Here is a 14854-nt window from a genome sequence, read left to right as displayed (position 1 = left end):
GCTTTTTGATATGGATAGCATTCTATAGAGTAATCGATTTTACTGTTAGTAAAAAAAATGTAATTACTATCCTTTACAATGAACATATGAAAACAAAATTATTACTTATACAGTAGTTATACCTACTATTTTATTTTATACAAAATAATATTTATTTTCATATTGAAAAAGTATTTAAATGGTAATTGTTTTACGTTGACTTGACTTAAACTACCTTAAATTTAAATTTAACTATTTTATTTTTAACGGTTTTTAACTACTTACTTAGATCTGTATACTAAATATTATTATAACATTATACCTAATTCATTAGTTATACGGTTCCGTTCCAATTGATTGCAGTTATTTAAGACAATAACTATGAAAACTATTTAGTATGTATTTACAAAAATCAACAGACAAATATTTTTCTTTCTAAAAAATAATTATTACCTTAAGTCAAAGTCTAGTCAAATGATTAGTATATTTTTTTTATCGTTTTATGTTTACGCAGAAAAATTACTGAATATAATTTATTTTACATCGAGTCTATAATATTAAGATGAAATAATATACTAAGAAAATGTATAATATAGTTTTCCGTTTAATCGCGATTCCATGACGTTTAAAGTTTTACACAGTTAAAAAATAATAATAACAATAAAAACTGTATACACTCTGGGAAATTCTATCGTCAATGTAATAAATCAATCTCCCAATACTTTACGTCATAATTTATGGTAGAATAGACACGCCGTGTTCCATGTAAAAAATAAATAATCTATGTTTGTTCTTTTAGTCTCCAGGGTCCCCATCACAACTGGATTAATGAAACCGAGGTACGTCCCTCTTTTCATTATTCAGTCATTAATCACAATTCTTTCCATTTCCTTGTCTCTTGGAATTAAATTCCTTCGTGCCATATACACACGTATTATATGTATATTGTATATTTATACATATATATATAAATGTTATGTATGTAATATAGATATTATATAGATTGTATATAATATTAGATACGTTCTATATTATTATGCAGTAAAATTATAAAATTAATTATTATTAGTCTAACCTCTAACATAAATACCATGTATCGTCAACCAACAATGTTTTCGATGATAATTTATTATTATGTCGATAATTATTCTGAATATTCCCAGAGGACAAACTTTTGCATTATTTATCATTATAAACCTATTTCCATTGAGAGTGGAAGAAAGCGCAATCATCATGTTTGGAGCATATTGCAAAAAAAATATATATTATGAGTTGTCTATTTTTTTTTCTAAATAATATATTTGAATATTATACGGGGTCTTTTAAAATGTGCGTTTGGAAAATATGGTTTGGATTACGTCAGTATACTTATGCGACCCACACCGTTATATCATAAAACTATTTTGAAGAATCTGTATATCAATCAGACGATAATTCATATAGAAAATGATATGTGTTAAGACTCGAATACAACGATACGATTTCGCAGGCCTTTTTCAAAAAACATCGCAGTGAACCTTTTAGAAAATATTGCATAACAACTGTCGATTCCGGTGGGACTTGTCTCGATCGGAAAAATACATCGTTTTCATTACCGCACTAATGCACTATATATCAGACCGGTGTACAGCAGGAAAGTGAAGATTATTATGATTGACACATTCTCGAAACTTTCTCATTTGACGTACGTATAAAATGAATTCGTCAGCCCGGCCAACTCACTATTGCTGAGAAATTTTAAACGGTATTGTATGGACGAATATTTTTCGTTTATTCCCTTGTTGCATAGACAACGGACGCGATACTGAAAAAATGTTAGAAACACTATTACGGAAAGGCCCGTAGTTCGGATAAGTTGGAATAAAAAAAAGGTACCCGGTTAGGAATAATTCATATGAAATAGTGTTATCTGCATCGCACACCTCACTGCAATACAACAGTGGTGTATTATCATTTTTGTAATATTATAATCGTCTCGATCTTGTCAAGTCCGACAGGAGCTCGGCATACTTAAGCATATAGTCGGCTGAAAGGTGCAGCTATAGTTAGTGCCGGGAGTTTTCTATTATTGTGTTGCTTTTATTTTTATTTTTGTAACGTTGGACACCATTAAAAACACAATTTCTCAGATTTAATAATATACATTATAATATTGTTGTGCGCGTATCGTCGAATTTGGCTATCAAAATTAAAATTTTTTTGCTCCGCGGGGTATAAATATGTAAACGCCGAACCGTTGAAACAACACCGATATTTACACTGATCTAATTAATTTTTAGTGTAAATGTGCGTAATAGTTAACTCAATTATAATTATCACAAATAAAAAAACTGTTTGTTTTATGTTTTTCAATAATTAATTAATATCCGATGTATCCCCCCGCTGTCTATATATTTTATATAATAATAACGCAAAATCCAGTGTGCTAATAGCCATTGGTTTCAGCCTCTCTGGTTGGCGACGCAACAAAGTTGTCAGACCGATACTCTGGGTCACGTGGAAACCACGAGATGAAGTCACAAATTGTTTGAGATTTTCAAAAAAACGACAAATAGATTTATTGATTTTTTTTTTTTTTTTTATAATCTGCACACAAAAACACAGTGTGTACTCGAATTATAATGTAAATAGTGACAACACATTGAAATCTTATGAGATTTTCTACTACCGACTTCATAAAGTCGCGTCATAAGACGATGCCCAATATATCTCTCGCCGAAAGTAATTATCACAAAACATACAATGTGTTGAAAAACAGGAGTTGAACATCATATTAAAAAAAAAAAAAATAATGAAATATTTACTGATTTGAAACTAATACGATTACTTTAATTTATTACAATATTTTGATGGGTAATAAATATTATATTCATTATTTACACAAGTTACTTCAGTTACAGACTTTAATTAATTATAGCCAATAAGGCCAATGAACCGTTTATACAATACCTTGGAAATTGCAGGCAATAAAAATAAATTACATTTGTTTTACTTTTCACAGATCGTCCATTCACCCCGTCTCAATAGATTATTACTTCAGTTTTATTAAATATTAATTATAAATCAAAATTAACGGAACGAATAGCTCCATGATTATAACGACATCATTTTTAGAACATTTTACATAAACTATTTAATCGATTTTTTATAATTATTTTAAGCTGAAAATGTTTAGTAGGTACCTACTGACGCAAATCATATTAAAATTGCTTATTTTCAAATTCATCTACCATTTAATATTCAAAAATACACTATATACTGTAAATAACTTTATCAGTTATAACCTATGGATGAACAAACTTTATGAAATCGAATCATTTTAGGGTTCAATTTGTCGACAATTGATGTGGAATTTCACCGTTATTCCACAATTATTGATAATAAAACAAAATAAAAACCAGGAAAACGTAATAAAAAATACAACATTACCATTCAGTTTGATCTGATTGCTGTAACGGTTTAACTCTTACCCTCTGATAACCTAACCTAATGTATAATATATTCAATATCGCTCGACCTGATACATAATCAAATGATATTATTGGAGTTGTGATAATGTTACGTGCCTGCTTTACTGAAAAGCTCAAATGATCAAGAATGATGATGAGGTCAAAAAATTAAATTACAAAATATACTTATCTGATGACTGTATTGTAACAAGTAGATTTGTCATATTTTATTGAATTTATAATACTGACGGGGTATTCTATTTCAGGATTTTGTTGTTAAAATTTTTCGATTTAATATTGGTAAAACCTAAATAAATTTACTTATTGTGCATTTATACATTTTTTAAGCAGTTTTTCACGTTGTCTTAAATTGTATAATTTAATAATGATAATGTGAACAAAATTGAAATAATGTAATATTGAAATGCCTGTTATGTCATATTTGTGTTTCATTGTTATTGGAATTTACATAATGTAATATAAACTATGCAGCTATAACTACATTATAATCAATTTTTTTTTAACAAATATTAGCTCTAATTTTTTTTTAGTTTTGTGATCTCGTAACAATCATAAAATTACTAATTAAATTATTTTTAAAGTTGCATAATATTAAAATAAATATCACTCTGTATTTTTATAATAATTTCCCAATAGCCCTTTTGTTTCTTACAAATGAAAAGTAAATAGCTTAACCTATTTTTTTTATAATTCAAAACATTTATAACGTGTCAATCTGAAATTCAGGTTTATAATATTATGAGTAAAATCATTGGCTTAAAAACCATTTGGGATTTTCGAGTAAATACTTATTTAGGCAGAAAAAAATCAATTTATTTTACAACAATACATCAATAAAATATTATAGAAAGCACTAAGCTAATCTAACTTATCCTAGACTTTGTAAATTAAATATTTTTTTTAACGTAGGTATCTAGTTTTTAACGAGAAATGACAAAAATATGTAAAAAAAACTAAGAATATTTTACATTCAACTTCATTCATCTTAAACAGTTATTTAATTTTAGATTTTAAACTCATAGTTACATACTTACATATAATACTAAACAATATATTAAATAGTGATATTACTTTTAAAAATATGAGTATTTTTCGTATATAACTAGGTATACTGTATAAATAGTGTACAGTTAAATCAAGATTAAGGACGGCAGATTAATATAAATTACATAAGAATCTGAAAATAATGGGTGTAAATTGTATTATTACAATAAGCATAAATCAAATTTATAATTTAAAAATGTATTTTTAGTTGATTATTTATTACAAATAGGTTACTAAAAAAATATTAATTCATTTTTATTAAATTATAATTGAAACATTTAAAATATGAAAATAATAGTAAATTTAAAATAGTTCGTTCATTACTTCATATTTTTAATCACTAACTACGATTTTTTTGTGAAGATCGGCCAAGTTCGGTCTAAATTCGATTGCAATGTCACATCCACGTCATATCTACCCCAAGTTCTCACCCTCATGGAGAACTCGGCATATTTTGTGAGCAACGAACAAATCTTATAGTTTCTATTTTATCTAAATAAGTTAGTTTAAAGAAAGTAAGAATGATTTTTAACTTCTTGTCATAATATTATATACAACGCCTAAGATGTTTTTTTTTGTTATTTGAATAAACTTTTTGTTTTTAAACTTTCTTAGTTCACATTGTTTTTCACAGTAAAATCTGTACTTATCATTTATTCTATATATTATATTATATTCTGGGCGTGAAAAAAATAGCTTTTGTAGTTTCATTTAAGATTTGTACACACAATAGTTATTTTGTGTGTGGAAAAGATTGTATCATTATAATACAAATGTTGGTATTCTACCAATAGAACATAGACGAAAATTGAATCGCCTATTTATCAGTTTTACATTTAAATTCGATTAAGCATTCCTAGTTAAATTTTATTTAATTTCTATCCTATACATACTGGATCATAATATTTGTTACTTATATAAATATGCGGTTACTTTAACTTCCGAACAATTATTGTTCTAACGATTAAAATTATTTTGTAAATAAAATGAATTTGGTTCGTATTAATTTTTGACCCGTCAGCTATGTGTTTTTGTTCACATTGGTGTACAAGACCACGAGAGAATAAATATTTGAACGAAATTATAGTATTACCCAGAAACATAACCGACTCGATTATGATGAATGTACAATAAATATTATGCGTTTATAATAAATTCAAGATTATAATTCATATAATCCTTCACCCCCAAAGTAACTATTCATTTTTTGCATATTATACAAAATATGAATAAATTGATTTTATTTAATGTACATTTCGGAAAGTTAGAACATTTTCTTCTTTAAAAAATCAGATTTATGCATTTAAATCTTGATATCTTAAAAGTAGGTACCAACGTTCTACATTTGCAATAAATTATAGTAAATAATATAATTTTAATAACTAATACCTATCGATACTCGTATAATAATATGTAGACAGAACATAATATTAACATATTATTCAAAGTTACATGCGGATGTCGAGAAATGTATTCGTATATATTTTGAAACAGTTGTGTTATTTTTTCCATATTTTACTATAGAATGCAATTCAATCTTTACGTGCATTTTGTATACAAATTAAACACGACGTTATGTATTAATTTAAATATTATGTATCTTGAGAATGGATGAAACCGTACATTGTCGAAACTGCCGGCTGTGAAAAGCATAGTATAATAATAACGTATCGTGCACAAACGTAAAGATTACAAACACATTAAAAGTGTGATCTAAATTCTAAACACTACCACGATAGATCGTCTTCCAGAGAATAATAAACAAAATTATAAAAACTATGAAAAATCCTCATAAATAGTTAAAAAGGATGGCGCAGGTAAACCTGTCGAATTTGTTCATAAATTATTATTACGTTTACATTTCGCTCAGTGCATCAGTTATTGTAGTTTTCCCGTTCTGCAAAACCCTTTATAACAATTGCCTCTTATTCGATATATTATCATATAACGAAACGCTTTTGATGTAATTGTGACGTATACCTAATAATTATTAGTTAATTTCGGCATTCGTTGAGAAAAATAAACACTGTACAGTATGCTTATCTTGACATTTCACAGTTTACGTTTATTCGATTGTCATTATTGCGTTTACCACGCGAATGTCGTGTATATATATATAATATTATGTGACATGTGAAAGCAGTAATAATAATATATAGGTAATAAAAAAAATCAATACACACTAATAATATAGTAGCTAAGAATGGCTATAAAGTAGAACTTTGTGAATTTTAATTGCAATACGCGTCATTAAATATATTATTATATTATATTCGTTTTACCTTTACACAACACTTCGTCCGTCCATAATTATAAGCGGAACCCGGTCATGATATTGTACCATCAAATTTTTACTACCTTCCATTACCACAGCGCATTATGCATTTTTGTAGAAAACATCTGGAGTGTTTCAATATAGCTGCTATCAGATGGTTGAGATCATTATAATTTTTAACATATTATCGAAACATAACTCGCTGGATGTCAATGCAAATCAAAAGTGGAAATTCTGTCCTTCGACGAGGTTGAGTATCGTTTATAGTACATCACCGATATCCGCCTCGTGGTTACTATATGATTAAATGAACCAAATTTGAATGAAATTTAAAAGTGCTGACGTTACCGATACCCTGCGTAATCATTACAAGCATCCACTACCGCTCACACTATGTACTGCTCGAAAACAAGTTCATTAGTGTTCCGTGTAATTATTTCACTCATTGATAATCATATTGTCAGTGTCGAGCAAAAACGCAAATATCAGTATACATTTACCCTTTGGTTAATACCATTAGAGAAACCCGAGGTAAATTTTTAACTTTAGACGAGGCGGCAGCATAATGGGTAGTAATGATGGTGTTTTTTTTTTAATATTACAGCCGACGGTAATAATAATACGAAATATTATACTACCTATCCAATATTCATCATAAATTAATGTGATATAAAATATAAAATATAAATTTATTACTTTTTTTTATTTTTAAACTAGAGTATTATACAACCTATACTAACAGAGTACAATAAGCATAACGTATGGTTCATTCAATCTTATATGTAATGGCTTGAAGGTCTTGACGGAAGAAACCATCCAGTGAAGGTACTTCGGCATGAATTAATTACTAAATGGAAATAAAAATAACTGCCCATATCGTTTGGTTATTTACGTAAAATAAGTTGTTTTTAGAGCGAGAGTGATAAAGAAAGAGAGAACGAACATTACTCTCTGAATTGATGTTGATGCTTAATGAACATCATTATTTAATAATATACATCAAGTCATTAACAATAAATAATCACCATATATTTGGGAACTAACGATGTTAAAATACTATAACGGTTGTCTACAATGATGTACTTAATTATACCGCCTACACGTGTACTTACAGTATCCCAAAGGCAGTGTTGCGACTTATATTCTATATTTCATTATATATTATGTTATCTAGATAAAAATCTACTGGTCATCTTTTTATTTATCTCGGATGAAAACTTTAGTTATCTATATTAATTTTTCCAGATAATTTTGTATGTATAGACATTTATTTAATATTATAGTATAATATACATTTTAACGTTTTGTATTCAAAAACCATACTAATACAATTTATTAGACGGTTATAGTACTTTTAAATAGTGTGAACAAATTCAAAGTAGTCATAAACTCATAAAATATAGGTTAACTTGTTAGTCAATACACCGAATAGATTTAATCAATTCTGTGGTCAATACACCATAATTTATTTTTGGCTGTTCCGTTAATATTATATTTTAATATAGGAACATAATTATTTTTGATCGGTTGTGGCGGTAGAAAATATAATAATAGTAAAACATAAATACATAATATACGAGTGTGTTTCATTCACTGCCCGCAGACGTCGACTACTGCAGCTATAGCCTACAGGTACATAATATTATATTATATACTATAAATTACAATATAATATATTAGGCACCATTGTCAATGTCAATTTTTTAACTAATATAATATACACAGTATACATAATTAAAATACATATCTATATACTTCAGAGTTTATATTATTTTAGAATCGGATTATCAAAACACAATATAACGCGTCAACATAAAATTACAAAACCTATGTGCCTTAGGTAACCATAATTTGTGTGTTTCTATCGCACCGACTATAATTGGAAAGTTATCGTCATATTATCTTGTTTTGTAATGTATTATATTGTCGATTTTATAAGAAAAAAAAAATAATAGGACAATATATTTTCTTTACCTAGAATTTAATATAACAATAATTAATGTTATGGCTTAAATAAGCGATACTAAATTAGATATTTATGATATCTTCTGTGCTTAAATTATTTGTTATTATTACAATATCTGGTATTGTTACAATATCATCACATTAATTAATATTAGTTTGTGCATTATATTAGACTCATAAATAACGTAGATACTAACTGGATTCAGAAACTTAGCATGATCGTATAGTACGGCTTTCCTTATCGGGTTCATTAGTACATTTCATTGTTGCAAGCACAAACAAAGGTACAATAACCACAAATTGCAGTATGTATAGATAATTAATCAAATTTAACATACTATATTGGTTCATAACTTAAAACTTCATATGCCAGTATTTTTCAAAATATTAAAAACCCATTTTGAACACTGTATATATTTTTTTAGGTCGAAAAATCAAAAAATTACTTTTTGCAACGTAAATTCGATAAACTGACGATAATGTATTGAGAACACTATAATAAACAATATAGCTAATTTCTAAAGCGTTTAAGTATAAATTATTACCTCGCATTATATTCAATATCAAGTAGGTATAAGCGTTTTGATATGTAACGCTACTTGGCATTAAATTACTAAACGATTTTTGTTTACCTTCACAATATCCTATTGTTCGTATTACTTTGAAAGCATTACCAAACTCTAGTATACAGCATCCCATTTCCTTTCAAACTTTCAGGCTGAATTTCGATAATGCTCACCCTCTAAACAACATTCACCTATATTTTCTCTAGTTTGTTCTTCTCCAATACAATGTAACGTCATATTGCACCATATCTAGTTACAAAACCATTAGTTATAGTTTCAAAATGTTCGACTATATCTGGATAAGTTAAGGACGCAAATAACTTTGGACCGTTGAGCGTGCACAACTTTTGGTAGACAGCAAAATAAAAAGAAACCGAGTTCGCAGTAATAATCTGTGTAATGAATCTCAAGAATTTATTTCTGCTTGGGAGCTGTATTTACGTGTATTTTCGTGCATAAAAAATAAATCCGAAAAGACAATGCCCACTAAAAATGTTGAATAAAACAAAACTAAAAATATGATGTGTTCAATATTTATTCTTATTCTCCGTCTCTATTAGGCTGAAACAACGATAAATAATACTTTAGAGTGCAAGATGTTTACGCCTGAAAACCAGATTAAACAAAACACCTCTATCGAAAGTTACTAAAATAATAACTGTATTGTTATGACAAGTGCATGCTATTCCTTATTAAATGACGTTGTGTTTTCCTTCATAACGTAGTTGAACCCTTACTTGTTATTATTGTTCAGCGGACGGCTATGAAGAAAAATTGAAAATCGTAAACGAAAACCTATTATTTTAAGGATTATTGTCGCGCAATATTATTTTTTAGGAATATACCTACATATTTTTATAACAATTTTTACCTTCATTCTACATATCACCGTGGATTTAATTGGCCTAAAGTGAAATTTTGTAATACTTTCATAACACGTTTAAATTTTTTATAAAGACGATGATGTTTTACCTCGTTTATTATAATGCATAATTAATTAAAGTAGGCTCAAATATCGTAAAGTATATTAAATATTAATTTATGTCATGTTATATTGACATGGTCAACATCAACTTAAACCTCCGTGTTTTCATATTCTGGCGAGAGAGTTAAAAATACACTGAGCAAATAAACGTACGTGTTATATTATTGTTTGCTTGTATGATAATAGCAAAACATTTTTTATAACATGAAAAAAAAATATTTAATTCAAATAAATGTATTATTTTGAAAAATAGACACAATCACGAATTAATATCAATAAAACAAGGAAAGAGGAAGGATATAACATATTGTAGCGTTGACACATTTAAATAGCTGTTTCGAAACGAACGCCATGTAATATATATATATATATATATACCATATAGATGTATGTTTGCTTGCTACATAATTAGCGTTCCAATTTTTAAATTTAACGGGACGTCACAAATTACAATGGAAAAAATATTATTGTTAATACATTATTCTATTTCCATTTGATGTAAAACTGCTATCGAATTAATTTATTTTTAACCTAACCTAACCTAGGTATGAACAATATAAATAAATAAATATTTTTTTTAATTGACGATGTTTGCGTAAATGATAATATAAAAATGTTTCAGAACAGCATGGAATAAAAGTTAGTTTTATAAAGTGGCATATCTAACGTTTCCCACTCACAAAAGTCGTTTACAATTCAATCAGCCTTAGATGATATAATATGTATTTATTCATTCATACATTCAATAAGAAAATATTTATATCGGACATCCGAAAAGTTTTATCACAAACGTATAAAATACAAATGATCGTGTAATATCGGAAGTGCTCAAACTCGACTCTTCTGGTAGGAGGCATCTTGTTCAATTTCGTTTTCATATTACATCACCCATATTATGTTCAGTAAAAAATAAAAACGTTATGGCATTGAAGGTTTTAAGTTTTCATTACATAAAAACCCGAAAAATAATATTACGCGTGTGAAAATAACATGCAAACGTTTTTACAAAAGTTAACGTGAAATGATCACCGAAAAAACCCTCACGATAATGAACCTGGATTTTCAAATAAAAATAAGCCGCAAAGAAGATTTTTTCTAAAACTTTTAATAAAAACTTGACCATACCCGTGACTATAGTTAACAAGTAACAGGCAGTCTCAGGCCATCCGAAATGGTGAGATAATATTGATGTTTACTGGGACACAACCGTTATAATAGTACTTAGCACAGTGTGATTTTTAACACGAGACTCAACAAGTGTACAGATATTTGAGTGTATATGGCCCAACCGGTGGGCGCCGCGATAATATTATATATAATATATGGTCGCATGTGCAATGCGTATAATATACTTACATTGGTGTCCAGCGGTGTCGATAAAAAAAAAACCGCCAAACGGCGATAGAGTTGGAGAGGGGAGAGGAGGAGACGGTGAGAGGGGGGAGAGAGGGAGAGAGAGAGAGGTATGGAGTGAGTGAGAACTATCGAAATCGAGAGAGAGAGAGAGAGAGAGAGAGAGTGAGTGAGTGACAGAGTAAGCGAGGGAACGAACCAAATCGGAGAGTGTTATACTCGCGTGACAATAATATTATATCGAAACGAGATCGCTGGCGCGACGGCAACGACGACGGCGACGGGCACGGGCGAACAACGCGCGACTGAGAGCTTCGCCGTGCGTACGGTCGTGGCGTGCAAACGTTAAAGAGGTGCAACACTTGATGACGCGCGGGTTTTTCCCCGTGCGCGCGTCGCGTTTCCCGGCTTTTCCGCGTCGCCGTGCTGGCGGCAGTCCCCCTGGCAACGCTGGCTGACCAGCGAGAGAAAACGCACAAGGGGGCGCCATGTCGCGCGAGTCCACCGCACCGCAACGTAACGCACCGGTGTGGCGGTGACGGGGAACGTTTTTATTTTTTCGCTGCCACGCAGCCGACCGACCGCCGCGGTTGCGTCCGCGAGTCGACCGCCGACCCCGGCTTGCTCATGGAGCAGACGTACAACGTGGTCGCGATCTGAGACTCCAGCTGGACGGGGTGAAACACGTGACTTTTCGAGAGACAAAAGTCTTCTCCACAACGTGCTGCACTGGTCATCGGATATCATTCGTGCACATCGATATTCGTACCGCCCTATTGAAATACTCGTGACACAATATGATAATAATATGTTACCCGTAGGTATTATATTCTGACCTCCTTCCTCCCGCAATGGTTTCAACGCAGTGACGGGCTATTATCAATGTTTACGTCGATAATTATTAATAATTCTCGACTAATGTTTATAGAACGTTTCAAGACTTTTTCATGGTATCTAACATTTATTAATTATTATACTCCCACTGTATAATATTATTGTATATTACGTTATTCCCCTAACACCCACGTTCGCTTTGATTCAAAAGAGATGATTTCCTGCGTTTCGGCCGAAGGGAAGTTGACAATGATGGTAAAAAAAAAACAATGCATTATACTATAGTCTGATTACGAGGAAACTGGATACACGGCGTTGTGGATAGGCAATGTAGGTACATTACCATGTTAGTTAATTTATTTTCCTTTATCCGTTCTGTGTACTGAAAACCAATAGAATAACGACATAATATTTGAGTGGGTAAAATATTAATGTGAAATTAGTAAAAAAATACGAAATGTCCGTCTATATGACTGCTGAATGTAATATTATTAAGTAACTGAGAATGTTCCAATGAACAAAAGCTTTAGTGTAAATATTAACTCATAATCAATCAATAACTTATTATAATTGTTCTTGTTTTATGTTTACTGTACTAAATCATTTTTTGCACTAAAATTCATCATTAAATCGTGTTCATAATAGTTTAATACTAATGACTACTTTTTTTTTTTTTTCTTCCGTTTGAACCGACAGCAGAGGAGGATTTGTGTGAACACTACTACTCCTCATACTAATGACTACTTAAAACCTCTTAATTATCACAATATTAATAGTTTTCTTCCTAATTTACCTTTTATCTGGCAAATATCTCTGATAATGAAGTACAAAGACTGATTTTTATGTATTTACTAATGTAAATACATTTTTAAATATGGAAAATTAAAATTTTTTTTTTTTACTTATTTAGGTATAATAAAAATATACGTCTTAAATAAAAAACAGCTGATGATAAAAAAAAAAACATATATTTTTTGGCAAATTGGTCGTAAAACCTTATTGACAGAAAAAAAGATAAAATAATGAATGTATGTAGCAACTGTAGCCGAGAATATTATATTGAATTTGTGGAGTGAGCAAGCACGTTTCATATAATATAGTTTAAAGACTAAAATTGTACTTCGACGTCTTTTTTTTTTACTAGGAAAAAAAGTGATTGATATGCATTACATTGTAATTCCAGTCTCGAGTCTGAACACCAAATGTAGTTAAGTATAATAATATACACGGTCGTTTTTTAAACTGAACTCATACATAATAAAATCGTAGACTATTATTGTTGCCACTTGCCAGTGCTTGCCAGACTTTTTTTCAATTCAGACCATCGGGGTAGTCTGAACATAACTACACGTATGCGTATGCTATAAGCATCGGTATAAACGTCTATCGCGTACAGGGATATATAATAATAATATTATAATATATTATATAGGATATTAGGATGATATAAAATTGATTTACCATTGTGATATAGAGGTGCAGTATAAGCGCATGTATCGTATTACACATCAGTGGTTTACTTAATGCGTACAGATTTGCGTTTACGCATTAAGAACATATTAATTTCTATTTATCTGACACCATAACGTGTCGTACAACAGTATGACAGTCTGGTTGGACGAACAAATCTGTTCATCTGAAATCGAAGGTTGATACACGTACAAGATTATTTGAGATAATTTTAATAATACGAGGTTTACCTGTGCATTGTGCACAACACATGATTAGTGATCCCATTTAATGTAAATCAGGCAATACCTCTAAACATAGTATACCTACTACCTATATTGAACGCATTAACTATAAAATAAATTAACGTATGGGGACGGAGTGGCCTAGCGGACTGAGGCGTCGGCTGCGACGCAGTCCACCTGAGTTCAATTCCTAGGCCATGGGTGGCATTTTTCTTCGGACAAGTCACGGTGTCCGGAGAACAAGTGTCGCCATCCCCCACCCGGGCATGGCAGATACCTACGGGTGCCCAATCAAAAATTCTGCCAAACTAAACACATACGTGTTCCTCCCCCTACCGACTTAATAACCTACAGTAAAAAAACCAAAAATAGCTAATGGCCTCAGCTGCCCAGCTCAAGATCAATAATAATAAAAAAAAAAAATTTACGTATGTATATTGTATAACATAACAGATTACGGGCAAAATATAATATACATTGTATTACCTCAAATAAGCCATAAACATTTTTTTTTTTTGTAGACCGCATATTGGGACGTTACTAATTCGTTGCGTAAACTCGTTAAATAATTATTCGTACATTATTACGCTAAAATACGACAATGCGAATAAAAAGTGGAAAGTATACATGAAAAGCATCAATTTTCGAACTTTTACAAAACATAAGACAATAAGACATGCTGCCAAATG

The 14854-nt window shown here is 30.1% G+C and overlaps 1 protein-coding gene across 1 annotated transcript in view; it reads right to left on the bottom strand.

Moving 5' to 3' along the window:
- The window catches only part of LOC132943207 (protein qui-1), a 217584-nt gene extending 205925 nt beyond the window's left edge, over positions 1-11659 (bottom strand). The window contains exon 1 of the mRNA XM_061012083.1: positions 11641-11659. The gene's annotated coding sequence lies outside the window, so the exon portion shown is untranslated. The remainder of the gene's footprint in view (positions 1-11640) is intronic.
- Between the last annotated feature and the right edge of the window lie 3195 nt (positions 11660-14854).

The sequence above is a fragment of the Metopolophium dirhodum genome, chromosome 4, assembly GCF_019925205.1.
Source record: "Metopolophium dirhodum isolate CAU chromosome 4, ASM1992520v1, whole genome shotgun sequence".
NCBI classification, from domain to species: Eukaryota; Metazoa; Arthropoda; class Insecta; order Hemiptera; family Aphididae; genus Metopolophium; species Metopolophium dirhodum.
Note: the sequence above shows the minus strand (reverse complement) of the source record. Positions and strands in the feature narration are given on the sequence as shown.